Source organism: Cyprinus carpio, chromosome B24 (assembly GCF_018340385.1).
Source record: "Cyprinus carpio isolate SPL01 chromosome B24, ASM1834038v1, whole genome shotgun sequence".
Taxonomy (NCBI): domain Eukaryota; kingdom Metazoa; phylum Chordata; class Actinopteri; order Cypriniformes; family Cyprinidae; genus Cyprinus; species Cyprinus carpio.
In genome coordinates this window covers 6,628,531-6,634,975 of record NC_056620.1, presented here as the reverse complement: position 1 = coordinate 6,634,975, position 6,445 = coordinate 6,628,531, and the positions used below count along the sequence as shown (strand labels likewise).

Sequence of the window (6,445 nt, the reverse complement as noted above, 5' to 3'; positions counted from 1 at the left end):
GGATAGGAGAAGTTAAGCGCTCCAGCAAGCTGGTACTGTTTAGCTGCATAACATCAACAAGAGCACTCACGCAGCTGCCTGCTTGTACCCCAAACAACCCCCTCCACCCTCACCAGCCCTTTATCCACCCCGCTTTGCTCTGCTCGGGTGGCGAAGGCCATGCAGGAACCCCTCGTTCGCCTGAGTGCCGCTATCCAGCCGGGGGCGACCCAGACTGACATACCTAAAGAGCTCTTCTGAAGCTAACGGGGTTATAATTGCAGTTTGCACAAATTGCATGTACTCCACAATGAGAATGACTGAGAGGACCAGTGCAACCAAGCACACTAACTTCCTGTAAAGCGCTGATGTCGACTCCAGCCTGGGCCACTTTGTTAAAGCTATCTGACAGAGCCCAAACCCTGCGCACACTACAGCTAACACGTCATGATCGGTTTGCATCTCAGTTTCATTTGATTTTCGCTCTTTTGTTTCTCGTCTCGGTCTCCGTGCATCTCTCCCGTCCTGAGGGCAGGTAAGGGTTTGTGTACCGGCTTTCTCTCGCTCTCTCTAATAACGGCCTTCAGGTAAGTGTCATCTGTACAGAACCGATCCGTTTACATCACGTACTAGCGGAGCGGCACTTCTCATCCTTGCTTTGTGTTGCGTTTGTGCATGTGTATGCGCGCTGGACCTTGTGCTGAATAATGTTCAATAAAATATACTGTTGTTTTCATGTATATGTGCAATATTGAGTGCTCTTTTTCATACGCTGAACATCAGCAGCGGTTGTTTTTCTAAGCATTAGTTGAATCCCACAAGCATGTCTGTAGCATGTTGAGACTGTGATGCTGAGGAACATGCGTGTGTTTTTGGTATTGTTGAGTATTGCTCAGGCTTTGTTTGAGTGTGTGTCTGCTGTGCTGGAGGGTAGACGACTGTACCAAAGCGCCACCTAGTGACACACACCCTCCATACTGGAGTAAAGCTACACAACAGAGCACTACCCCACCCCCAAACCATCTCCAGCAGTCTAGCTGTCTGTCTGTCATTGCTTTTGCTTCTGGAGAATGGCTACATTTAACAATTGCAGTAATATCAGGTCTTTAGCATTAATGTCTTGTATTATATCTAACCAAAGCAAATCTCTAATGACTGACTTGTATGCTAAGATTTATGCTAAGTATCAAATATTTATCATTTATTTCTCCAGAAATTCCTTACAAGCTCAATGGACAGCATCTGTAACGTTTATCGGGACTATGTTTATTTAGTCTACTGTGCTCCAGAAAAAAGAACAAAAAAAAAAAACCAAACAAAATCTACATGAATGTGCTATTTGATTCTAAAGTTGTCTAAATCATCATTTTACATTTTGCTATTTGAAATAGTTTCACATGATTAAAGTGAATGGGTTTAGTGTTATGTTAATTACACTGAATTTGAAATATTGGATTATGACTTCTTCAAACAGACAAGTAAGCAATTGTATAACATTAGTCTCATGCCAATTCTAATGTTCAGGTCTTGCAGGTATTAAAATTAGCGTAGAACTTACAGTAAGATAATTAAAAATAATGCTTTAAAATAATTGAAACTGTCATTTTGAACTTTATATAGTAGAATAAAAAATAGACACAAACGAGGCAATTGTTGACATATGTGACACTGGACTACAAAACCAGTCTTAAGTGTCAATTTTTAAATTTAAATAAGCTTTCCATTGATGTATGGTTTATTAGGATCGGACAATATTTGGCTGAGATACAACTATTTGAAAATCTGGAATATGAGGGTGCAAAAAAATCTAAATACTGAGAAAATCGCCTTTGAAGTTGTCCAAATGAATTCTTAGCAATGCATATTACTAATAAAAAAGTTTTTATATATTTACGGTAGGAAATTTACAAAATATCTTCATGGAACATGATCTTTACTTAATATCCTAATGATTTTTGTCATAAAAGAAACATTGATAATTTTGACCCATACAATGTTTTTTTTGGCTATTGCTAAAAATATACCCCAGCAACTTAAGACTGGTTGTGTGGTCCAGGGTCACATAAATTAGGAGTACATAGCTAGAATTGTCTGTAGTAGCTTAGATCTTTTAGTCATGGAATAATTTAATCTGAAATGTTTGAGTTAGCATTTTCCAATTTTTGAATGCTGACTCTGGGATCTTGGAAAATCGGAGCACAGTTTAAGGCATTGGTGAGATCTCGTCTGAAACTGTATAGGGGATATTAAACAGATCTTCAGGAAATCTAAACAAGTTATGAGTCAAATGTTCTGAAAGAGATCCCATACTGCAGCATGCATCTCTCCACCTATTGGGAAACAATTAAACCAGAGTAAAAGTTTCCGGATGAGCTTCAATGTGCCCTTGAATATGAGGCTTGTCAACACGGATCTATCGATGCGGTTCCCTCGCAGTTACAGTCACCCGCATCAAAGCTCAGCTCACAAACGGCCGACAGTGACGAGCGCCTGTCAGTGCCCATAAAGGTGATGCACACACACACACACACACACACACACACACACCCTACGGTCCTTGGCTAGTCTATTTATTTTTATCGCAACAATGAAAATTTGCATTTCACACACATACACACACACATACACATGTGTTCCTGCAAGGACAAGAAGATGGATTAGATTGACAGTGTCACCTTCCTAATCTAGATGAACTCTCAGAGACAGAGAGACAGATGTGACACACAATGAATTGGCAGGATAACATGCCTTCCTATTCATTCTGATGTCAGAAAGTTGCATCTAATCTTAATAATAACTTTTGTATTTATTAGAGGACATTAATATGGTGATATTAATTTTGCTACTATCTCTATCTATCTATCTATCTATCTATCTATCTATCTATCTATCTATGTATTTATGTATTTATTTATTCGAATAATTGTTAGTTTGTGCTTACTTCATTTTTCTATGTGTAATGATGTGTAATATATATATATATATATATATATATATATATATATATATATATATATATATATATATATATATATATATATCCTGAGAGGTAATCCATAATCTCTGTAATTTTTAGGAAATCATTTCTCCTCCAGAATTTCAGATGAGATCTCCACAATATCTTAAACTCTGTTTAAATGTGTCAAGATCCCAAAGTCTGAAGCTTTTTTATATGAACTCAAACATTCCTCCTTCATTCATGACCAAATGATCTAAGCTATGTTTCCCATTCTTTAGCTCTACACTCTTACTGTATGTCTAACTAGGCCTGAGCCTAGTGATCATCAGGATCAGCATTTGATTTGTTACTTTTCACTCGTGCCATATGCAGGCTAGCATTAAATGACTGGGAAATGAGTATGAAACTTTAACTATATGTGACATTCATCTAAACACAAAGCCACATCACAGTGTGTATGTGTGTCTTCCAGAAGAGCAGCTTTATGGAGCGGTATCTGATGATGCGTTCCTCATACGTCCACATCAGAGCAGAGACAGATGTTAATCACACACTATATGAGCACACACACACGTTTGCAGAGTACCCATCATTATTACTGTGACTGACAGACTGAAACATTGGACTGCATGTTTAGATTTTCTGGGTAAATCAACCTTTAACTGTCTGCATTCACAGCCATGTGAGGTGAACCCTCTTTCACCAGCATACTAAATGAGCAATGCATCAGAGAATTTGAATTTTTCTTTGGATTTAATGTTATGTGCAAATCAATGACACCACATATAAGAAATAAGGTACTCTTTATTATTAATTATTTTTAATATTTCATAAAATATATTATTTTCTAAAATATTTATGACAGTAAAATACTGTACATGTATATAATCCCTTTAAAGTAATTGGCTAGTGCTGCCTAAATGGCAATTATACTTAACTTTGTTAACAGTTCATTGCAATCTATGTAAACGTGGCCACTGATGCATCTGTGTCTTGGAATATTGTTTTTGGAATACTTTCTCTACAACCTGTCCCCATTCTCTCTCTCTCTCTCTTCAGACTCTTTTATTTGATTTGCGTAAAACACGTCCTGCTGAAATTACATCCACATGCGACTGCAGGCTCTGGCACAAAGCTCAACACCACACCACAGCAACAACAAACAACACACTAACTACAACCATTACTTTAAATTCTTGATATCCTTCACTCACAGATCTGCTTTATGATTTATTCATGATTATTAGATCCCTATACACTGCGATAAAGATAATCCCCGGCACAGTCTGTGATCTGGCAATGAATGCTCGTGTTAGCAGGCTAATGATAGTCAAGCTAGGTGAGCTAACTTCCAGGATCATATGTTGAAAGCATTTTTCCTCCTTTACTTCCCTCTGATGGCATATTTAGCCTACGGTAACGAGTGGCTACGTTTTCACTTCTTCTGAAAAGCAGGGATTAACAAGTTAAAAGGTTATGGCGTTAGTCAACATTTGCCTTTCAGCTCACCTCAATCACTCAAGACTGTAATTATCTAACATTGTGTCTGACCTCTGGCACCGTGCTCGTCTCCTTTCATCCAACTTTGAGAAAATAAACCGGAATACCATCTTACGCTCATTCTTTCTCTCTCCAATTCTGTGTGAAATATGCCTTAGTTAATTTCATTATATGGTAAATGTTGTCATAAAATATTTAACTGGTCACTATATCTTGCGCCCTGAGCAGTCTTTGTTTATTTGACTTGAATGATGAATCGTAAAATTTTAAATCCAAAGAGACGCCCAGCACGGACATGGTGTAGAGCGGGACTGCACTGTTTTAAAAACACACTTGACAAAAGTAATTTCGAGGAAATTCTCGATAAAAGTCTAACTGTAAAAGTCCTTTTTTTTTAGTTAGATTTGTGATAAATTTCAGAATATGCATAATACTAACACACAAACAAAAATGTAGCTATGTACAGTGCATTCTTTTAGTCAATTTCATGAGGTGTATCAAAGGATACATTTTAAAAATCACATTTATGCTGGTTGACTGCTGTCCTATCTGCTCCAACAAAATGAATAAAAAATAAAAAAATAAAAAAACCTCACAAATTCTATTGTGTTATTAGAAGTCAACATGTATTGTTGCACATGTTATAGATGGAGTGTAAAGAGTCATATCTAAATTAATTTATGTTCTGTATTGCTGAATGATGATATATAAAAACTGCAGTAACACGTTTTAGTTCATTTTCTAGTTAAATATATTTACTACAGACATTATATTTTTATAATTATATTTTATAAATATGTTATTCTGTAAACAACCTGACATATGTTGTATCATAGACACTGGATGAAAACATTACCACAACCTTTGCACATTTTTTTTTTGACATAGTTGTGCTAGCTGGCCAGTGGCCTGAGGAATTCACAACAGCAAAAACTTCAGACATGGAACGCTGGACGTATGCCTGTGGTTAGCTGTGGAAGTGGCCGCAGTGTCCGTCTCATGGCCCCTGACCAGCTGTCCTCGTTCCTCTGCTGGGTCGAAGGGAACGCTCCTTCAGACCAGCAGGTACGAGGAACGTTTCCGGCAGGAGGTGGCTCTCCATTGCAGGGCAGCTGCTATTGCTCCGGTCTGGAGCTCTTGACCCACTTACACTCATCTTTTCTTTCATTTTAAACACAGAGGAACACCACTCCATACCCTCGCCTTCTCTGGCTGCCCAAACACGCCTCTTGCCTGCTGAAGATTAATGTTTCAGGCCTGACCCTGCTGGGCAGCTGACTACAGGAGAATAGATGGGTCAGAGAAGCCAGGCTTGGTGACGGAGATGGGTTGCTTACCTCAGAGCGCCCCAGAGCTCGGCGGTATGGTTCTCCTGTCAGCTCCCAGTGAAGAGAGAACTCCCGATCATAACTCAAGTTCTTTTAGCCCAGCTCCTGAACTCTCATGCCCACAGGGCCCTCAGCGGACTCCTCAGGACCAGAACTGTGTGAGAGAGGGGTCAGGGAATGGTTCAGTGTGTCAGGTGGAACGGTTGTGTTTCAACATGAGCGAGTAGTTTGGGCTTATCAGCAAAGCTGTCAGAGGCATTTGCTGCCATTTGTGTCTTGGCCTCAGGCAAGTGTTTAGAAAGTTTCGTATGGATTTGATGCACAACTACCTGTCTATGATCAACCATTTAGCAGGCTGTTGTTTAATTAAAAATTAACTAATGCCATTTCAAATCTGAGACACTGCCAAAAGAAGACATTTTGCTTTTATTTGTTGTACCCCCAACATATTCCACATGTGTAGAATAATAATGCCATTGAACACAGCACCTTTTAAATATGTTGGGTGTCAGATATAATCCATTTTTTCTGCCCTACATAAAACATCTTCACACATATATACATATGTATTTGTGTGTGTGTTTGTGTGTCTGTGTGTGTGTGTGTGTGTGTGTGTGTGTGTGTGTATGTGTGTGTGCACGCGTATGTGTGTATTTTATATATTTTTTCTCAAAATAAC

General features: G+C 38.6%; 1 long non-coding RNA gene across 1 annotated transcript; it reads left to right on the top strand.

Moving 5' to 3' along the window:
- The first annotated feature begins 340 nt into the window (after nt 1-340).
- Nucleotides 341-5,758, top strand: LOC122142311. Its single transcript, XR_006158519.1, has 3 exons — nt 341-514; nt 5,327-5,503; nt 5,618-5,758. It is a non-coding gene; the product is annotated as an uncharacterized LOC122142311 (long non-coding RNA).
- Nucleotides 5,759-6,445: the final 687 nt, after the last annotated feature.